Consider the following 22,587-nt stretch of genomic DNA (forward strand, 5'->3'; position numbering starts at 1 on the left):
GCCTAGTTGCTATCCCTCCATAACTCTAATGTTTAATTATTATTTATTATTTTTGTTATATATCATTATATATTATTAACATATATAATATATTGTGTATATATTATATATTATATTCACTCTACAACATTGAGAAGGTAGTGTACAGAGAGATTTTTTAAAATTTATTTAATTGAGATGCAGAGAGAAACATGGAGGGGAGGAGGGGAGAGGGAAAGAGACACACACAGAGAACACTTCCATCTGATGGCTGACTCTTCATACGCCCACTACAGCTAGGGATAGGTCTGGACTAGAGCTGGGAGCTAGAAATGTAATCCAAGTTTCCCACATGGGTGGCAGGAACCCAATTACTTGATCCATCACCTCTGAATTCCCAGGTCTTCATTGGCAGGAAGTCAGAGTCAATAGCTGGGGGCAGGGATTGAACCCAGGCACCTTGAAAGGTGATTTGGATGCCTTAATCTCTAAGTAAAACTTTATAAACAAACTCTTCCCCAGGAAAACCATTGCAGGAGACAGATGAACTAATAACTTTGTAAGAGCCAGTAACACATATGAAACACACCCCACTTTCAGTAGATGATATAGAACTACATAGGAACATGTCACCATTTAATTCATTAACACATTATTATGCTGCATATAAAAGTGACCACAGATGTATCTATCATAACCGACCCTCGTTTTGGGATCATCATTTGTATTCTCAGGGCTCAAACACTTCACAAAGTTCATAAAGCTTCTAGCACCCAATCCCTCTTTGGCTCACCTTGCCCTGTGAACAAAATGGTTCTATTCAAAGCACAGGTCATCTAGTGAAGACTGACCACATGTCAGAGAACCGTGCCAGTGACGGCACGCATCATCCCACTTCATCCCCACACAACACTTGGAGGTAGGTGTTGCACAGCCTTATCTCACTGGGAAGGAAACCGAGGCTCAGAGAAAAGACTCGCTCAGAGCCATATCTGATGCCGTGGGCCCTCCCTGGCTCCCTGGGCTCCAGGTGCACCTGCTCTGCCCTGGGAGACTTGCAGTACACTCTACCACAAAGGCCTCCTTTCCTCTCAGCCTCACGTTGGGTTTGGCCAATGGAGAACTCCACTGGGAAACTGCAGGGGTGGAGGAGTGATCCCGAGGAATCACAACCAGCTGGCTGTGACCCTCTGTCCTCTGTGTCTGCTCACCTCTCCTCCTCCTTCCCCCCAGGCAGCGAAGGCGCCCCTGTGGCCCTGGCCCTCGGCTGCTTCCCTGGATCTGGTGACTCTCCTGTACTCTGCCCACAGTTCTGCAAACAGTCCCTTTATTAACTCTCTTCAAAAATACACAGCATGAGGACACTGGGTCCAGACAGCTTCAGGGAGCAATTAGAGGGTGAAACCTAGGCCCCAAAGATTTGGAATCAAAAATATTTTTCAACAAACTATCAGGCTTTCCAAATATCTCCTTAGAATTACTCTAAGCATGTGATGTTACAGTAATCTGTCAGAAAAAAGGAAAAATATTTAAAAAAAAACAGTGCTTACAATGGTATGTTATGCTCCTCATTAATATCAAATACCGTATCTTTAAGAACATACAGTACCACTGAACAGCTCAAGAGAACAATCCTATGTAAATCTTAGGTATTAATATTATATCATTTTTACGTGGGGATAAAATCCTCAGGGACACAAGGCTACTACTATCGGATAAAAGCATTTCAGCAAGAGGAAATCTTTAGGAAACAGATTCTACTACAAAGGAATTTACTTTGTATAAAAAGCATAGACCTGTAGAATTCAAATAGGTGTTAGAGGATTTAGTAACACAAAGAGGAACACAGGATTATCAGTACATTGAGAAAAGAATGCGCTGGTTCTTGTAGCACAGCCAATGTCTCATTTATGGCCCAGGCGGTCACCTGGAATTGCTCTGGGTATGCATCAATATTGGATCCAACAGATATTACATTATACACTATTTTACATATTACACAATACATTATTACAGAATACAAAGTATTTTTCTAAATGACAATGTTTTCCACTTATTGTTTTATTCACATAATTTCTATTAATATATTTATATAACAGCTTTGTTTCTTTTTCTTTAAATCTAGTGATATTAAGGAAAAACACTTTTAATAAAGACTGACTGCATGCCATATCCACGTTAAGCTGTTCGTATGTATTTCCTCAGTGTACATATCTTATATAATTTAACATGCACAGCAACATATTATTGTGTGAGTGTATCTTCATCATTCCCAGTTACAGGTGAGAAAACTGAAACCCACTATGCCTATTCACCTGCCTGAGGTCAAACAGCTGACTAGGCCTGAACTTGAATCTACCGCAATCTTTTCAGCTCTTATCCAGAAGTACAAGGTCAGATGCTCCCGAAGACCACAGAGGGGCACAGAATTAACAGATGTGGCTGGGGCAAGACAGGGAAGAGACAAGCCGGACAGCAGGCACTCCACCTAACTGGACAGTCGCTGTCTAGAATCAGCTGATCAACTATTTTCATGAACAATGGGGTGGGGGATGGGGGGACACAGTGGAACCACATCTTTGGTTTTTCAGAAGTGGAAATCCGAGTTTTTATATATGAATCTCTCCATTTTTAAATGCAGGCTGTTAGTCCATAACAAGCAGCTGGGTGAGGGGACCCCGAGGGCTGTGGTCTGTGCTCTTCCCTGGGCCCCCTTGAGAAACGCACAGAAGTGGTTCCTCCAAGCACCTTCCCATCTATGAGAGATGGAGACACTGTGCAGGGCCTCTGGCGAGTTACAGCGAGAATGACCAGCCCACCCTCATTTGCCTGGGACTTGGATGATTTCGAAACCCTAAGCCCCAGGCCGTGGGCCACCCCAGTCCCACGCACAGAGGCCTGGCTTCTAGCATCTGCAAAGCTCCAGAAGGTCAAACAACCCGATCTCTAGAATGTGTCCTTTCCAGGGAATTCTGCTCTCCTGGCAGGTGCTAATTTGCTAAAGCTTTTGTGTCTCCACTTCAAAACGGAGACGGCCTCAGATGCCTAGGACGGCCCCCAGCAGCAAGTTTTCCAGACACTCTCTGCAAGGAGGAGAGGAGAGCACTGGAAGGCAGGCAGGCGGACGTCCCGAGATAGCTCCTGGTTGTTATTTGTCAGAGAAGCCTAATTCGAATCCAAATGGGAGCTCGCCATTATCGGGGACTCACACGGCTCCAGGTAAACAGCTAATGAGCAGGCTGCCAGTTCCATTTTTATCCAGAGCCCTCCGAGACTCCACCGTGCCATTTCATAAAATATGCAGATGATAGTGCTCCGAGAAGAGCAAAGGCTTTGAAAATGATTCACACAACCTAAAAATGATGTTGAAAAGGGAGGAATTAAATATTCACAAAGTGAGAGAAATTAAGGCATATTAACTGTTAGAATGTGGAAATGAAATGACTAACATGCATAGAGTTGATGAGAACTGCGTGATTACAGATCTGTCAAAAGTTTCTAATTCTGACACCGCGCGACGTGGAGGTGCCAGTCGGCTGTAAGGGCAAAAAATTAGGTATGGGACAAGCCACGCGATGCTGACAGATCAGAGCGAAAGGGAGGGAGTCACAGCAGTGATTAACATGAGGGTCCGCTCTGTGCTGAGGGTGAACTCCACCATCACCAAATGAATACTAATTACGAGCACACAACAGACCGTAGGCAGACTGGACGCTGGGAGCGGAGTGTGGCTATTAAGACCTTAATGAGGAAGGCAGGAGAGAGCCTAAAGGCTGCAGAAGCTAAATTTGGTGAGGTCATCTTACCCTGCACGTTGAGGGGATGGAAAGCCAAGTCGCAGCCCATCCAAACTAGAATTAGCAGTAATTATTATATAATAGGTAGTGATGGGATTTAAATGGCTAACACATTTTCTCTGCTGAGATCATTTAGACATGATTCATACAAATGATTAAATTAATAGATCTTCCTCTTCGTGGACTCCCTGGCAGCTTCAACTAGATTTTTCAACAGAGACTGATCCTGGCAAAATCAAGTGAACAGAGAGATTTACAGAAATTACAGGAGGGACTGGTTCCGTGTATAGAGCACGCCAGGTCTTAGAGAAATACAGGAATTCGTCTCGAGGATGAGACTCAGTCCTGGGCCCTTGCTTGCTGTAATCCACCTACATTTTTGAAAGGGGTTTCAGGAGGGAAGACAGGAGGTAAACCTGCTCACATTACAGACACACAACTGTGAAGCCCACACCAGTATTCACATGGAGAAGTTGCTCTCCTTGCGTCAAAATGCCGCTGCTTTTTAAAGAAAACAATTGATAGATGGAAAAATACATTTTCAATCATAATAGGAAGACGATTCTGAGGAGTTTAAAATTTCCTACCAATGGAAAATAGCATAAAAGGTGATAGTGTTTGCAGATGAAATATTCATGATTTCAGGGAAGCATCTGAATTTTCAAAAGGAAATTAAGGAAAAGGAAAAAAAAAAAACTGCAAACACAAAGAAAAGCTCAAAGCCGTCTTTGATAAGGCACTTCTCCACTAACGTTTCTGCTTAAGCCGCATCACGGCGGCTGGGTTTGAGGTGGTTTCCCCGCCTCCCTCAGAAGTAGAAAGCAGTTACGAGAGACATGAGGAACTGCCAGCGATCCACTGTGTGCTCTGGGTGGAGAATTTTCCAGTCCCATCAGCTGCACAGCATATAAGCAAAGTAACAGGCACTTGGGGAGGAAGCCTACAGTACGGGGCTGAGGCATGTAATAATTAACATAGCCTCGGTACCTCTGCGGCATCTTGGGATGAAAATATTAATCATTCACAGCTGTGATCGTCTCAAAATCTCCTATTTTATGGCTTTGACACATCCATGAATAATGCCATTTACGATAATGTGCAGCATATCAGAAGGAATATTTTTACAGTATGGCTGCTTCTCTGGAATACACTGAAAAACTGATGCGAAAGCTTGTTTTCCTGCGGGCACGATGGAGAAAAAGAGCACGTGCCACTCTCTCCCCATATTACCCTTTCCTGAGCACCCACTCTGCGCCAGAATCTCCAAGAATTCTTCACTTAAACCCGACACTCTAAGGGCAGTGTTGCTGTTTTCTTCACTTTGTGACTGAAAAAAAAAATACAGGACTGAGAGGCTAGGGACAAGCTGCCAAGGAAATAAAGGCAGGAGATGAGCCCTCACTACTGCGCTCCCAACTCCAGGCTCTTCCCAGAGCGTGGAACTCAAAGGAACCCTAACTATGACTGTGGCATTGGTTTCCGCAGCACCCTCGCCCCTGCCTCTCTCCGGGGGATCACCTTGGCAATTAATTCACTTAGAGAACCCCTTCGGAATGCTTTCCTCCTCCACTTGAGCACTTTCGTCAACCTTCTTTAGCACTTTTCCTTCTCTTGATTGGAGCATTCAGCTCGAGTTCACGCCCTTGCCAATTCATTCTCCACACTGCAATCAGAGAGTTTCCTGGCGTAAATCAAGTTGGGAAATTCCCCTGCCTAAAATCTCCACTTTTCCCCCTTCACACTTAGGATCAAGATGGACAGCACATTGCCTACAGGGTCCCTGGTGATCTGGAAAGTCGCCTGCCCCTCCCAGTTCCGTCTCCTGCATCCCCCGCGTTTATCTTCCACCAGCATCCAGTGCAGGATGGCGTCTTGCTCCACAAACTTGCCAATCTCATCCCATCTCAAGCCTTTGGATGTGCTGGCATGCCTCTGCCGTCTTTTCCCACCACCTGCACCCCCCCACTGGACCAGTTTTTTCATATTCTTTGAATCTTCCCTTCCATTTAGCTTTTTCAGAGTTGACTTTGCATAGTCTCCATGCTTTCATAACACCTTGCAATTGCCACACTCACAGGAAAATTAGTATCTGTAGGATTGTCTCTCTTAGAACGTTGGCCCCACAATCGATTTTATGTGTTTTAAATTCTTATTTATCTGTATGGAAGGTAGAAAGGCAGAGACAGAGAGACCTCTCATTTGCTGGTTCACTTCCCAATGCCTGCAATAATCAGGGCTAGGCCAGGCTGAAGCCTGGAGCTGGGAATTTAATCCAGATCTCCTATGTGGGTGACAGAGACCGAACTGCATGAGCCATTACCTACTGCCTCCCAAGGTGCATATTAGCAGGAAGCTGGAATTGGGAATGGACTCAGGACTCAAAGCTAGGCCCTCCAGTAAAGAGTGCTGGTGCCTTAACCACTGTGTCAAGTGCCTGCCTGTTAATCTCCATAATGCTAGAAACCATGCCAACGAAATAGGGGAGAAGGGAAAGAAAGGGCTGCAGGAAGCACTGCGTGAAGCATCTTCATTTTTGGGCAGAATTGTTTCCTCTTGGCACTTTCTCTACCAGCTGACGCAACAGAGATGCCTTCCCTCGCTGACTTGCACACCACCTGGCAACAGCCAGGACTGATTGCATCATGAACTCTATCAGGAGGGAGGAGGGCTAGGGCTGCACGTGTGCCCTCGGGGCATCACCTGACTGCGGGAGAATCAACTCCCCAGGCCTCCCACACCCCTGCTACACACCTATCGGAGACACCGCCCTCACCCTGTGCTGGAACTGCATGTTCGCAGGGCTGGCTCCCTCACCGGACTCCCCAGGGCAAAGAATCACCTGACTAGTATCTGCATCCCTTCTGCAAACAGCACAGGACCCGAGCACCTTAGACCCTTGGTAAATGGCTACTGAAAATTGATTTCATTAATTACTCACTCTGTGAGTAACTGAATAGCTAGAGGAATCAGTAAACAACAGTGAGTGTGAGAACTGTTGATTACACAAGGGTTTCTTAACGTGTAGTACCCATCCCTTGAATACCGGACAACACCATTCTAGGGAATAAACAAACCTTTAACTTTTAGTTGCTAAGGAATGAATCAGTAGATTTAGAAAAATTTAACTTGCCACTAAATTCTTTATATCATTGATATTTTTACTTTAGGACAATATGAGTTAAGCACAATTAGTGAGCAGACACAGCCCGACTATAGAAGGAATTTGAATAAGGCAAAAATCACGAAACTGGAAATATACAGGGGGTTTGGGAATGCATGGTTCTCCATGAATAGGGCAAGAATACCCTGTGTGTGCATGGAGTCCCAGCACTGCCTTGATCCTGGGAATGACTCAGGACCGGGAAGGGGCTCTGAGTGACCCTCATCTTGCATTTCTTCAGCCAGAGCAGTGCAGTGGCCACTCAGGATACCCCTGGAGGAGGAAGCATTCCTAGGCATCTGCTCTGGAGAGCAGCCCATCTCTCTCCACTGCAATGGAGGTGGGCACATCTCCCTGAGCTCACTCCAAGAACAACATAAGTGGAGGTGAGGTGGGCCCATGTGCTCCTGGACAACCAAGCTCATGGGGGACTCTCTGCAGCATCCACGTGGAAGGAGATGGGCACACAGGGCTTGCGTAGCAGCCACTATGACCTTGACGAGGAAGGGAAGAGGGTGACCCCACATTCACTCTGAAAGATGCTGAGTCTCCTCTCCCTTTATGAGTCTGTGAGAGCTCAGCTCCCATCCTGACAATATGGTCTTATAGCACACAGTCATTTAACAATCAACCAACTATTTAACTCTTTCCAAACCTCTTTTTCTCACACTTCTTCCTCTACTTGAGAGGCTCTCCCTCTATAAATCCCAAGTCTGATTTCTTCCGTGTGTCAAATGGAGAAAGTAAACATCTTGACTCACTGTGTTGGTGGGAAGTCAGTGGAATGTGTGTGTTAGAACAGAGGGGACACCATGACCAGCAGCTGTTACTACTCAACCCACAGTGGCGTTTATTCCCTAGTGTGTGTGGTCTCAGTCCGTATGGTCAGGGGTGCACAGAAGTACAGTTGACTTTCTATCTGTAACCTTCACTTTAATTGTCAAGCCTTCATTCACCAGGTGACATAAGATTGACTTGAGGGCTTACATCTTCCCTTTCCTTGAAGTTGAATCTTAGATTCCAGAGATACAGGTCAAAAGTCACTTTACTTTCATACAGGTACAGCATACAGCTCTGGTCAGCCTTGGTCCCAGCCGTTAAAGCACCTCTCTCTCCTCCATATAAAACACGGTGGCTAACGGCAATTCCTGCCACTTCCAGCCATGTTGGAATGCAAGTGACCCTCTGGTCCTCCTCATTTGGTGAGATGGTAGAGAAAGGCTCCAGGTAGCTGCCTTGGAACTTGGATCTGCCTGCCATTCTGGAACAGTCAAGATGTGGCTGCAGAGAAAATCCATCGCATCCCAGTGCTCACACATCACGGCAAGGCCTGGAGGATCACTTTCTAGGAGTCACTTCTTGAACAGCCCTGTAGTCCTGGAATGGCATTGCAGCTGTGGCACCTGGAAAGCTTCAGGTTGTGGTGAATCAAGAAGCCACCACTGAAGGCCTTGGCCTCAGGGACCCTTCCCGATTCAGGAGTCAGAAGTGCCTTCCACAAGGGCCCAGGGCCCCGCAGTGCCTGCCAGGCACAGCCACTCTGCCTTCTGCCTCTTGATGTTTGCAAAACAGGTGTCTGATGGAGAGACCGCTGTCCCCTGCCCTGGAAGAAACCACAGAGGCAGCAGGAGTGCAACTTCAGCACCCCCCCCCCATTTTATCAGGAAAATGCAAAGGGGAACAGGATGAGGAAGGAAAGAAAGGAGGGAGGGGGGAAGAAGGGAGGGAGGAACTCAGAGACAACTGCCAAGTTGTTCTCACCCTATCTCTTCCAACTCATCCTCCCAAGGCCCTGGAGAGGGGACCCATGGTGGTTGGACGCAGCAAGGCCCCCAGGGGCAGTAGCTGCAAGTTCTACACAGGTGCTGAGCAGCTTAATTAAGGCCACGGGGGTCCCTGGCTCCTTCAGGATGTTTCCAGCCTCTGTGGGCTCTGAATAAACTGCATCCATCCACAAATGTGGTTACGCAAGCCCTGTCTGATGACTCATCCGCTCAATATTCCCTCCGCAGGTAACACCACCTGCTGGTGTTACTGCCTCCTCATTTTCCAGGTGAGGGAACAGAGACCAACTTGGACGAAGTGCTCAGCATCACCCGGCCATGGAGCAAGATTCAGGTTTTGTTGATATTCCAGTTTATTCAATCGGATCCTCTTTTAAAACAAGGGATCCAAGTCCCTGATATCAAATTAGGTAAGATGTGAGCATTCATTTGAATGAGAACAAATCAAGGTGAATCACAAATTTTAAAAAGCTAACAAACCATAGATATCACAAAATCTAGAGAAATACCTTAATATTTTATTAACTGTCTGACATCTAAAATATTTTTCTTCCATTTTTTTCTTCATGCTCTTTGATCATCTCTTTGTGACAAAGATTCTATAAAATATTTTTCAATAGAGAAAAAAATAACTTGGTGTTTCTCCTAGCATAGTTGATCAAAACTTTTTCTATTATTGATAGTTTACAAATATTTATGTGAGCTTTATAACACATTATTGGTGATGTCGTATACATTTTTAGAATATTGTCACACTTGGCAAAGCCACTATCAGGTTTCTTTCACATGTGAGTTGCAAGATTTCAGGGAAATTTCAAGTTTTTTTATGTGTATAGTGACTAATCTTTTTTTTAAAGACTTTTATTTATTTATTTGACAGGTAGAGTTACAGATAGTGAGAAAGAAAGAGAGGCAGAGAGAAAGGTCTTCCTTCCGTTGGTTCACTCCCCAGATGGCTGCATGGGCTGGAACTGCGCCGATCTGAATGAAGCCAGCAGCCAGGTGCTTCCTTCTGGTCTCCATGCAGGTGCAGGAGTCCAAGCACTTGTGCCATCTTTTTACTGCTTTCCCAGGCCACAGCAGAGAGCTGGACTGGAAAAGGAGCAACCAGGACTAGAACCAGCACCTACATGGGATGCTGGCACTGCAGGCGGAGGATTAACCTAGCGCGCCACAGCACCGGCCCTGTATAGTGACTAATCTTAAATACTCTTGGACTTAAGGATTCCCAGTTACCAGTTTATCACTGAGATACTAAGTACTGAGTTTTATTTTATCTTCAACTATATTAGTAATCTGTGTCAGATCAGCAAGAAATTTAAACAATTGAATTACGAAAATTTTAAAAAACTCCATCCAAAAGAAGAATAACATGTGGTCCCTTTATAATTGCATACTGGCAACAATGAGTACTTCTATTTCACTAAATGCTGATGAGAATCAAACTCTCCACTTACCAGGGGACATGTCTGATGCTTAGAAGGAATTTCCAGACTAGTGTCCAGCTCCTGACACTGCAAATGGGACTTCTCCTCGACCATCCAGTGCCGTACAGACACTAGGGACGTGTTTGTATTGCAGTGCTAACACTAGACCAGAACCTGCCCACCCTTGCATCACCTCCATGGGCACATGGGTGTAGGAGTGTTCCTGAATCCATTCCTGCACCAGGCATTAGCAGTACCTTAACCATCAATGAAAGTGACAGAAATCCATGTCAATTATTCCTACAAGGGAGCTTGAGGAGTTTGTGGAAAATGGAATTCTAAGATGGTACGAAGATTTTTGAAACCTATGCATAATTTTTTCATAATACACATTTCCATGAAGTTTCGGAGACCTTTCCCACATAAATTGTCTTCCACATAAATTCACCCTCGATTCACCTTTCCAATAACCACACCTTAAAATGCCGATGAGAATTCCCATGCCACCAAATTCAAAGGAAAACATGAGGAAGGGAGAGTTGGAATGGCATAGAGAGCATCCTAACCAACCGAGCTTCACACAGTTTGCTTTTACAGGCCTTGCAAATGCGTATAATCATGGTAACACATTGGTAGGACCCCTTCCAGGTCTGAAATGTAGTCTCTGAAGTTTAACTTGTTGGCCCTCAAGGTCTATTGGTGTACCCAGAAACCAGATCTGCAACTCCTACCAACAAAGCAGGGCCTCGTTCCACTGTCTGCAGACCTCCCCAGCCCCAGAAGTGTCTGCATCGTCTGGGGACGTCTCCTCGCTCTGTATTAGCCACAATTAATAATCAGAAGCAGAGACACAGCCACTTAATGTATATCAACCATTCTTCTGGGAGAGAGCTGTCATCCTCCAGTTCGCTTTTCCTGAGATAGGGAAATTGATAGGTCACTAGTGTCTGTGAATAGCACTCAAAAGGTATCATATTTATTTTAGCTGCAGCTTCAAATCAGTGGCTATCTGCATTATGAAGAACATCATTCTATAAAACACATTTGCTCTTCATTTTTCAAATGCTCCTGAAGGGAACATATGGTAATCTGTTTAACTCTGTATTCCATGGAGAGACCTAAACTCCATCTACCAAACACTCATGCTATTTTTATTATAAAATTCATGTGCTTTTTATACCCTAAATATTCCCCCTTTCTGCTTAGTTAAAAATACTTGAGGCTACAAGACTACCCTGTTTACCATCACATTCACCAGTCATGCCCCACAGTCATTAAACTGAACAGAAATATTACTCACCAGAGTGTTCACGAGGACCTATCGGCAGGGTCTGTTCTTCTGGGTTTCAGAAATGAACTATTATGAAGTCATTTGTTGTCCATCAGCCCCCATGCTAACATACAGTCCTGATTTCATCTTCCAAAATGGTCTCCAGCTAGAAGCTAATCCCTCGAAGTTTTTCTCAACCATCCAGTTTTGAGGCCGCATTTTGGAATCTGATTATTTTTCTAGATCTCAACATTGCTTCTCCTTGCTCCACTTCCTGCATTGCCAGTGTCATGTAAAGCACTGATTTCCCTTGTGACATACCCCTACGCCACTGCCATTCCCCTCCCCGAGTGAGAGCTGCTTGTGGAATGTGACTTTGGGAACACCAGGCCTCCACTCTATCGGCAGAGTGAGTGTTGATGGTCAAACCATGACCCACAGTTGGCGTTTCATGGGCAGTTGCTGCCCATGTGAGGAAAAGAGTGAGAGAATAAAAGCATAATCCATAGAATTTGGTCTGTGGGAAAGGTGGAGTTTCTCTACAAAATCAACAGTCCTTTCTCCCAAAGCAGGCATAGTATGAACTATTCACCCGCCTTCCCTTACACTTAATGACATTTGCAAAAGAGGGTCTAAAACAAGGTGATTTTCTGCGGTCAGATATACTTAGCACCTCATTCTAAATCCCATTCATTGGTTTTTATAATGCACATTACAAAATTTAAACCAAACATTTTCTTAGTTTCCCAATTGCACTTGATCATGTAACTCTTGTCTCTCTAACATCCAGCAAACCTAGCTCTAAAAACCACACTAGGGATACTGCCTAACAAAATTGTCCTGGTTTTCTGATGATAGTATATGCTTTTAACAGATAGATATTTTGCAATAAAGGAGAATCTTGATATGTTTAAGACTAGTTGCTTAAATTTTTTTGTCAAAGACTGGTAAAAACAATATTTCATAAAATAATGCAAATATTTTATGTAAATCTTAATATAAATGTCAGAATTCAGAGCTTGAGTTGCTGTTTTTACTACTTCCTCAAATCATAATTAGTGAGATAAGGCAACTGATTAAACAAATATTTATCTACTCATTCATCATTTATTTATCCTCTAACTTATTGAGCAACTACCACATGCCAAGCACTGCACTGGGCACTAAAGATGCCTTAGGTAACTCACATGGGGCACTGGCAGCCTGTTGGGAATTCTAAATAAATAACAACCACATGCATATTTAATTCTAATTTTTGTAAGTTCTAGAGAGGAGAGAACAATGGCATTTGATAATAAAAGGGGTCTTCAAAAAGTTCATAGTGAATTCTCATTAACTTTTAATTCCACTTTCCCATGAAGTCCTCCAAGTCCCCTCATCTGTGACAGGTGAAGATGGCTCCTTTTAGGGGAGGTGAGAAGGGCTGACACTGAGAGGATGAACTGGAAACGATCAGGCTGAGTCAAGAAGGAAGATGATCCCAGCCCCAAAGTACTCACAGCAGGAGCAGGAAGCGGTGTTTCTGGTTCACGGACATGGAAGAAGGTAAGAGGCTGGAGCCAGGGAGACCAAGAGAGAGGACCGACGTGAAGCCAGGAAGGCAGGCAAAGCCCAGGTCTTCTGAGACCTGGAAAAGCAGGAGAACATACAAAGCACTTCAAAAATTCACAGAAAATGGTGCCAAAAAAATAATCTTGAAATCCAGGCATAGTTTTCTGTATTTGTTTTATATAATGCATTTCCATGAACTTTTGAAGACCCCCCATAAGGGATTTTTCATTCCAAGAGCCGGGGAAGCGTGGCGGATCAAGCCTCTCAGTTTCGAGGTAAGAGGAAGAAGAGCTCTTCAATTGGGCAACAAAATGGATTCTTTCCTGGCCCAAGTAAGCATCAACGAATGATAAAAGATCATATCCAAATTAGTGTCAAGAATTAGCAGTCCCAAGTGAAAAAGGTGGGAGTCACACAACATGAACCCAGCCTGTCTCAAAGCCAGAATTCAGTCAGGAGCGAGATCCTGCTGCTGCCTGAGGGAAGGTAGCATCCTGCCGAGGGGCAGCCCCACAGCCCTCTCCCCGCAATGTGGCCCCAAAGTACTTCACTTACTGCCCCTCTCAGTGTTCTAACATAAACAGGTGACTTTACATGTCCTTAGTATATTTTCTCACAAAAAGTCTCCTTTTTAAGTAATTCTATATTATTCTGGTCACACTGCCTGGATATCTGGGACTTATTTAATGGAATGGTTGACTTTGTTTCTGGAAGAAGGTTTTTAATTAATAAATTTATTTTATTTGAAAGAGAGTGAGAGCAGAAGAGAGAGGGAGAGAGAGAGCACACACTATTTTCCATCGTTTGGCTCACTCTCCAAATGCCTGCCACAGCCAGGGTTAGGCCTGATTGAAGCCAAACCTCAAATTCAATCCAGGTTTCCCATATGGGTGGCATGCACCCAACAAGTAAGCCATCACCTGCCGCCTCCCAGGCTGCACATTAGCATAAAGATGGAAAAGGGAGCAGAGCTGGAACTGTAACCCAGGCACTCAGATATGACATGTGGGTATCCCAAGTGGCATCTTAATTGCTGTACCAAATGGCCACCCCTGGAAGAAGACTTTGGAAGTTCAGAGCATATGTCCTCAAGACTAGAGGTCAGAGTGTGTGATCAAATGTTCTACCTTGAACTTGAAATACCATTATCAATGTGTGATTCAAAGAGTGAAAACCTCCTAGAAATTAGTAGCTAGGGGGAAAATACCTGCTTGAAATTATTTGAAACGATTAATAATAAAATGGCCTTACTTCTCCACCTCTTTCATCTCCTTTTTCTCTGGAAAATGTCATTTCCAAGTTGCCACCTACCCACTTAGCAGAGCCAGCTCTTTCTTGTGCCTTGTTGGCCATACCCAGGCTGTGCTGATATCTTGAATTTCTCACCTCTGCTCCCCAGCCCTTTCCTAGCCTAACACACTCTGACCAGTATTCATTAGCTCCGTTTAGAAAGGCAATTCTTTTAGCAGTCCGGGAGAGGAAAGCCAGGCAAAGCGGAGGAGGGTCTAAATCTCAGAGAAGTCACTGCCCTTCTATCAGCCTGTTTTCTCCATCTGGAAAATGGGGAAGGAGCCAGGTCACACCTGTTCTAGTAACAGTGTTTTACAGCATGAACCATGGATCCTGGAGTGGAATCTGGCTCTCTTGTATGATTTTGGAAAAATTGAAGTCCTCGCTGTTAAGTTGCCTGTATTCAGTTCCCAATTCTGGCTCCTGACTCCAGTTCCCTGCTAATGCAGATTCTGGAGGCAAACAGGAGACCTGGATTGAGTTCCTGGCTCCTGGCTCCTGGCTCCTGGCTCCTGGCTCTGGCCCAGCCCTGGCCATTGCAGGCATGTGGAGAGTAAACTAGTAAATTAGAAATCTCTTTCTTGGTCTATTGGTACCTCTCTCTCTCTCTCTCTCTCTCTCTCTCTCTCTCTCTGTCTCCCCCACCCCCTGTGCTTCTCAAGTAAATTTAAAGAAATAAAATCAGGTTTAGAAAGAAAAACATAGGCACACTAAAAATATTGCACAAAATTGCCTTCAGGAGGTGTATACAAAGTGTATATGAAACATAAATAAAGTTCAAGTTTGGATTCCATCCCCAAGGTATCTTATTATCTATATGCAAATACTCTGAAGTCCAAACCATTCTATATTCTGAAACACTTTGTTAGGGCATGAGTGTTAAGACCACACATAACCACAGAAGGGCTTGTCTCAATGACACTGCAGGACTGGCATTCATGATAACCTTGTCCTCAGGCCACCTGCCTCTCATAAAGTCCGAATCCTATTTGCCACACTCCTGAAACTAATGCACCCATCCCTGGAACCCTGCTCTTCCCCTCCCCCACCCCACTCTGCTCTGCACACAAACAAACCATTGGCATTCCTTTGTTTCATCTTCTCCTGGCCTGATAGCTCTTTAGGCCAGGGATGATGTCTTGTTTCACACATATGTAATTGGCAATAAGTACTTATTGGCAATAAAAATTGGCAGCATTTATTATACTGCCCCATAAAGCCCTATTGTCACTTGCCTGTGCCACTCTGTGGAGTGTTGGGCTGGTGTCCCTGTTGAGAACTCCAGCCCGGGCTCTGCCTCCCAACAGCTCCAAGACATCCCCATTCAGCTGTGCCTTAGGCATTTGGAGATTCAGATTCTGAGTTCCCCAAATCAAGCCAAAGGTGGCAAGGTCACATTTTTAAATTTTATTCATTTCTCAAGGATTTCTCTCTGAAGCTTTTGGGGACAGTAGGGTTGTTATTATCATTATCATTTAACTTTGGCTTTGGCTCTCCGCCTTTCAAAATAAATTTGTTTTAAGAAAGAAATATTTTTATTTTAAGAAAGCATTAGATGCCCTGGCTTTCAATCACAAACTGACTAGTGATTTGGGGCAAGTTTGTAATCTCTGAATTTTCTTATCTACAAAATGAATGATACTATTAATTCTTTATAAAACTGTTAACACACATAAATTGTTAGAACACTGCCTGGCCTAAACTTCTCATAATTTAATGTTAGCTGCTTGAAATAGTAGTTCCTTCAGTGGTAGTCTACAGTGACCAAGGGAAAACCTCGAGCCCTTCATGCCTCCCCAGAAGCTGAAATCCCACTGTTAAGCACATTCTGGTAAGCTTCCTTACAGAGTATGGGGGGCGAGGTGATTGCTCTGTGCCAAGCACTGCTCTAGGAGGGAGGGACAGGACTGGTTTTGTGCAAGAATAAAAAAGATTTAACAAGGATATGAGTATGAACACGATAGTTTGGTGCATGTGCACCATGAAGCTCACACTGCAGAATGGTGAGATAGAAAACTTAGAGGGGCAATTTCTGATGGGTGAATAGGGAGTAGGGAGGAGTTCTCTGAGAAATGACCACAGAAAGCCAGGGGAAGTTTTATTCATCAAACAGATGAAGTTTTATTCATCAAACATTGACCTGAATGATGCCTGTCTCGCTCATCTAGACCAGAGACCAGGAAACTATAGCCATGAGACTGATCTAGCCAGTGGGATGTTTTTTGTAAATAAAGTTTTATTGGGACATAGCCTCTCCCATTCATTTACTCACAGTCCTGGGGCTCTCAAGCTACACTGGCAGAGGTGAGTAGTGGTGACAGACACCACACTGCCTGCAAGTCCATGGTGTTCACTCTGTGGCCCTTTGCAGGGAAACCTGCCAGTCCTTGGTTCTCTTGTTCTCTACACTCCTCGTTGTGCCTGACATAACAAACCCCAGGAACTAGCTGGACAGAGAATCAAAGTGAGGTGTCATGTGCTTGGGACAATGGTTTTTGTTCGTTTTTCATTTTTAAGGACTTAAAAAAAGTCAAATTCTTGACATAATGGTTTCAGGGCACACAGCTGCCTTCCAGGAACACATCATCTTTTCCCATGTGTACAAAGAAGGGGAACTATAAAGCAGCGGCCAGGTGAGAGCTTCCCGTTACCCATCACCGGGATTTCCTGCACTGTATTCAGGTCGAGATGGGCTAACATCAGCGGTGGTTCTGGAGGATGCCACCATCTGGCAAGTGCTGAAGGACAAGAGAACCACCCCCTCCTGTCTCCGTAGGTAGCCTGGTCCTGTGTGGTGCCGATGCAAAGCTGTGGCCCCTCAGCCTGGCACACACCCGGGCATTCCAACCTTGGCACCATCAATACGAGGGACGTGACGAATCTTTGTTGTGGGACCATCCTGTGCACTGCATGAGAGTTAGCAGCATCTCTTATCTCTCCCAGCTTGAGGCCTGCAGCAGCCCCTCCTTCAGATGTGACAGTCAAAAAAATATCTCGAGACACTGCCAAGTGTTCCTGGGTGTCACAGGGAGAAGGGACAGCGAACAACATCGTCCTCCGCTGGGAAGTGCCAGCGTGAAAACTTCTAGGTGTTGGAAGCTCTCACAATTAATATTTAGAGTGTTGACACTGAGTGGCCAGTCTTTCATTTCCAATCACCCAAAGTATTTTCAGATCCAGTTGGGGGGCAGATGCCAATTAAAGATGGTAGTGTTGATAATTCCCAAAGAATTATAGGGGAGAATAATGTTTTGTAATTTTTAAAATTGTTTAATCTGAAGTCCAGAGTTGTGTGCCTGCCTAGGACTTGGGATGTTGCGGTGGTAGTTGTTTCAAATGGACGCTCGGGCATACATGAAATCTGAGTGCTGTCATCCCCACACCACTCCTAGACCAGCAGTGATAAGAAGTCTCCGAGGCTGAACCATATCTGCCGCCTGCCTACAGCAAATGTTCGGCAAGATGCAGCACCAGAAGTAGGTGCATACGTGGGTATCACTCTTTGCCAAGATTTGCTGGAGGAGAGCCCAGAGCAAAAGAAACAGGAAGAAAGAGTGTGGCAGGGACCTAGGTGGATTTGGTCGTTCAACAAAAAAAGAAATGAGATTGATTTGACCTTTCAGGAAGGGAAATTCAGAAGAGCACCATCTTGGCCTAATTGGCTATTGAACCTAAACATTCATGGCTTCCTAGTGTGTGCAGAATTACCAGTTGTATCATGGTGATTTTTCACATAATACAGTTTCTCACTCTATTTATCGTGATACTTATTTGTGATACTTTATTGTGATACTATTGTGATATTTATTGCAAAAGAATCCCAGCAACAATTTCCTAACAAACAAAGGGTTATAGGCTGTAAGTTAGCAACCTGTAAGTATATATACCAAATGCGTATTTTATATCTATATTACATAATACACACACACACAGAGTTCACATTTTGTTTTTAGCTCTTAATTGTCAATGCTGAAAAAGATGAAAAATTTTTCATGAGAAAACTTGAGTCTCAGATTTGTCTTACAGATCTGAAAGATCTGATTCCACCTTCTTCCATGATGACAATCCACCAAAGAAGAGCAATAGGTCTTGTGCTTGCTGTTTACCCCACTCCCACCACGCCCTAATGTCTGAACTTTACCAATTTTACACACTGACACCAGCCGCCTGGGACATGCTGTCATCTGTTTGCAGTCTCTTGCAGAGATTAATTATATATTTGTCTTTGACCTCTTTCAGCAGCAAAGACAACTTTTCAGTTGCAAATGATCTTGCCCCAAATTCATTACTTTCATAAAAGTATTCCTGACTCTCATAAATTTCTTCTACTACAATTTTCTGCACTCAAATATGATGGCAGCATTTCCCAAAATGTAGACTGTGGAACAAATATATATATGCAATATATATATGATATATATATTTATATTAAAGATTTATTTATTTGAAAAAAGATTTATTGGCCGGCGCCACGGCTCACTAGGCTAATCCTCCGCCTTGCGGCGCCGGCACACCGGGTTCTAGTCCCGGTCGGGGCACCGGATTCTGTCCCGGTTGCCCCTCTTCCTGTCCAGCTCTCTGCTGTGGCCAGGGAGTGCAGTGGAGGATGGCCCAAGTGCTTGGGCCCTGCACCCCATGGGAGACCAGGAAAAGCACCTGGCTCCTGGCTCCTGCCATCGGATCAGCGCGGTGCGCCGGCCGCAGCGCGCCGGCCATGGTGACCATTGGAGGGTGAACCAACGGCAAAGGAAGACCTTTCTCTCTGTCTCTCTCTCTCACTGTCCACTCTGCCTGTCAAAAAAAAAAAAAAAGAAGAAAAAGAAAAAAGATTTATTTATTTATTTGAAAGTCACAGTTAAACAGAGAGAAGGAGAGGCAGAGAGAGGTCTTCCATCTGTTGGTTCACTCCCCAACTGGCTGCAATGGCCAGAGCTGCACTGATCAGAAGCCAGGAGCCAGGAGCTTCTTCTGGGTCTCCCACGAGGGTGCAGGGGCCCAAGGACTTGGGCCGTCTTCTACAATACAGCAGAGAGCTGTATTGGAAGTGGAGCAGCCAGGTCTTGAACTGGTGCCCATGTGGGAAGCCAGCACTGCAGGTGGCAGCTTTACTTGCTACGCCACAGCGCCAGCCCCGAAACAAATACATATTATGCAGAGAAGATGTAGCAAGTCTCGAGTGGAATGATTTAAGAATGGGTTAACAATAAGTAAAAGAGCATCTGGATGAGCATTTGGCACACGGGTAAAGATGCTGCTTGGGGCCAGTGCTGTGGTGTAGTGGGTTAGGCCCGCCACCTGTAGTGCCAGCATCCCATATGGGTGCCGGTTCAAGACCTGGCTGCTCCACTTCTGATCCAGCTCTCTGTTTCGGCCTGGGAGGGCAGTGGAAGATGGCCCAAGTCCTTGGGCCCCTGCACCCTTGTGGGAGACCCAGAGGAAGCTCCTGCTCCTGGCTTCCAATCAGTGTGGCTCTGACCATTGTGGCCAGCTGGGGAGTGAACTAGCGGATGGAAGACCCCTCTCTCTCTCTCTTTCTCTCTCTCTCTCTCTCTCTGCCTCTCCTTCTCTGTGTGACTCTAACTTTCAAATAAATGGATATATCTTTAAAAAAATAAAAAGATGCTTCTTGGGTCACTTGCATCCCATACCAGAGTGCCTGGTTCAACCCCTCTGCTTCCAATCCAGCTACCTGTTTATGTGCATACTGAGAGGCAGCAGGTGACAGCTTGGCTGCCTGGCACCTGCCATACACGGGAGACCGGAGTTAAGTTTCAGGTTCCTGGCTTCACCTGGCTCAGCCCTGGCTGTTGTAGGCATTTGGGAAGTGAACCAGCAGATGGAAGATCCCTCTCTGTCTGTCCCTCTGCCTCTCAAATAAGTAAATAATTTTTAAAAAGGTTTCTTTGCAGCTAAACTTTTAGAGCCTATAAAATACAAATGTGCTTTGTGACTCTCCAAGAATGAGCAGGGTAGGTGGGCTCCTAGTTTCCATGAAACTTCAGGAAGCTCACTCAGTCATCATATTTGTTTGCCTTTTAAAAATTCAAATTGATAGTCTGCAAAATTTTTGGCAATTGTTTTCTTTTTTAAAAGATTTATTTATTTATTTATCTGAGAGGCAGAGTTACAGACAGAGAGGAGAGACAGAGAGAGGTCTTCCATCCTCTGGTTCACTTCCCAAATGGCTGTAATGGCCGGCACTGGGCTGATCCAAAGGCAGGAGCCAGGAGCTTCCTCTGGTTCTCCCACACGGGTTCAGGGGTTTAAGCACTTGGGCCATCCTTCACTGCCTTCCCAAGCACACCAGCAAGGAGCTGGATTGGAAGTGGAGCAGCCGGGACTCGAACCAGCACCCATACAAGATGCTGACAATGCAGGCAAAGGCTTAACCTATTATACAGCACCGGCCCCTGGTAATTTGTTTTCAATCACAAATATGCTGCATAGAAAAGAGGCGGAGACCATCATGCAGCAACCACTTTTTATTTTACAAAGCAAGATAATTAAAAAGCAAGATGTAATGACCATCAACAAGAAATACCTGTGCATACAAGAAAAGTAATTCTAAGGAATAAAAATAGGAAAAACACACTCTGGATAAAAGGCCGTATAAATGGAAAGTGTGTGGCTTGTAAAATGCGTGCTATGTTTCCCTTCTTCCTGTTACTTCATTGAAGATCTGTAAAAATTTTGTCACAGACTGTCACCACGTGCAAAACTGAAATTGAGAAACCTCAGTCTACCTTGCAGTAAATCTGGAAACATCACCAACTCACAACCACTGCAAAAACAGTTCACACTTGAGAGACGAGATAGCAGCTTTCTGAGGGAGGACTTTTTTTTTTTTTTTTTTTTTTTTTTGACAGGCAGAGTGGACAGTGAGAGAGAGAGACAGAGAGAAAGGTCTTCCTTTGCTGTTGGTTCATCCTCCAATGGCCGCCGCGGCCAGCACGCTGCAGCCGGCGCACCACACTGATCCAATGGCAGGAGCCAGGTGCTTCTCCTGGTCTCCCATGGGGTGCAGGGCCCAAGCACTTGGGCCATCCTCCACTGCACTCCCAGGCCATTGCAGAGAGCTGGCCTGGAAAAGGGGCAACCGGGACAGAATCCGGTGCCCCGACCGGGACTAGAACCCAGTGTGCCAGCGCCGCAAGGCGGAGGATTAGCCTAGTGAGCCGCGGCGCCGACCTGAGGGAGGACTTTCCACGAGACTGTGCAATGCACACACAGAAGCACTAAGAGGTCCTGCGAGGGGCATCTTTCTGTGCCACCGAAGCTGGTCTTGCGTTGGAACCACACACAGGAGGGCTCGGAATCTTGCCTGAGTGACCTGTGTGGACCTAGAGAGGCGGAATAGGTTGGTGACCAGAATACAAACTGAATGACTTTATAGTTTGGACCAGAACAAAGAGAAACTGTGAAGTAATACCTCACATGGAGAGTGGTGCAAGTGTAGGCTAACACCATGAAAATACATTCATTAAACCACCTCACAATGCAGAAAGATGATGGCGTCCATGGGGATTTAAGGAGACGGCAACACAGACAGAAATATGGCCCCACTTTCCATTACCCAGAGAGGCTGTAGTCTCTGGCTCATCGCTGTGATTTCTCAGTGGAGCCAGTTCCTTGAGTTACACTGCATAGGAACCTGACACAAATGATGCTCTTTGTTGTTTTTGTCTTTGTTTGTTTTCCTTTTTGTCATTTACTCCTTACCAGTTGATTTTAGGGTGATAAAATATGGATTCTCCAAGTATCCCATTTTTAAGATTTTTTTAAATGCTTTCCATGTTGGTATTTCCTCAAATGATGAATGAATCCTTAAGAGCAAAAACTAAAGCGGCACATCATCAGACCCTCGCAGCCCTGTGTCGGGAAGGCTCGCCTGAATCCCTTTGTGAAGAAAGAAATGATTGTGAACACGGCCATGAATGCAGACCAGACGGCACGTTTCACCTCTGCAGTCCACGTTTGTTAAACGGCACTTTCTTATTTTGAGGTTGTTGCTGACTCACATGCAGCTGTTGAGAAACAACGGAGAGCAAGCTCGTACCCTTGACCTAGTTTCTCTTAGAGGCAACATCTTGTAAAACTACAGTGCAAAATCACAGCCAGGATGCAGACACAGAGCGTGGTCAATGCCACAGGGATCCCTCAGTGCCCTTTCATAGCCACCTCCTTCCCGTCCCAGGAACAAGCCCAGGTTCCCCACTCAGCCACCAATAACGAGGAGGCTGGGACTCCTGTCTCTGTTGGGTAGGTGGGAGTGCTAGCTCCCCACTGGGCTCCTCTGACTACCTTCACTGGGTGAGGGAGGGGCACCTGG

At 45.1% G+C, this 22,587-nt stretch overlaps 1 long non-coding RNA gene across 5 annotated transcripts in view; it reads right to left on the reverse strand.

Moving 5' to 3' along the window:
• The window catches only part of LOC149123313 (uncharacterized), a 271,453-nt gene that overhangs the window by 107,914 nt on the left and 140,952 nt on the right, over nt 1-22,587 (reverse strand). For 4 of the 5 annotated variants that reach the window (XR_016215738.1, XR_016215741.1, XR_016215742.1 and 1 more), the window contains one exon: nt 12,917-13,044. This is a non-coding gene — a long non-coding RNA (uncharacterized LOC149123313). Of the gene's footprint in view, nt 1-6,825; nt 8,540-12,916; nt 13,045-22,587 lie in introns of those variants that run through there. The other variant, XR_016215740.1, reaches the window with a different exon arrangement.

Source organism: Oryctolagus cuniculus, chromosome 11 (assembly GCF_051225735.1).
Source record: "Oryctolagus cuniculus isolate XC-2025 breed Fujian yellow rabbit chromosome 11, ASM5122573v1, whole genome shotgun sequence".
In the NCBI taxonomy this organism is placed as follows: domain Eukaryota; kingdom Metazoa; phylum Chordata; class Mammalia; order Lagomorpha; family Leporidae; genus Oryctolagus; species Oryctolagus cuniculus.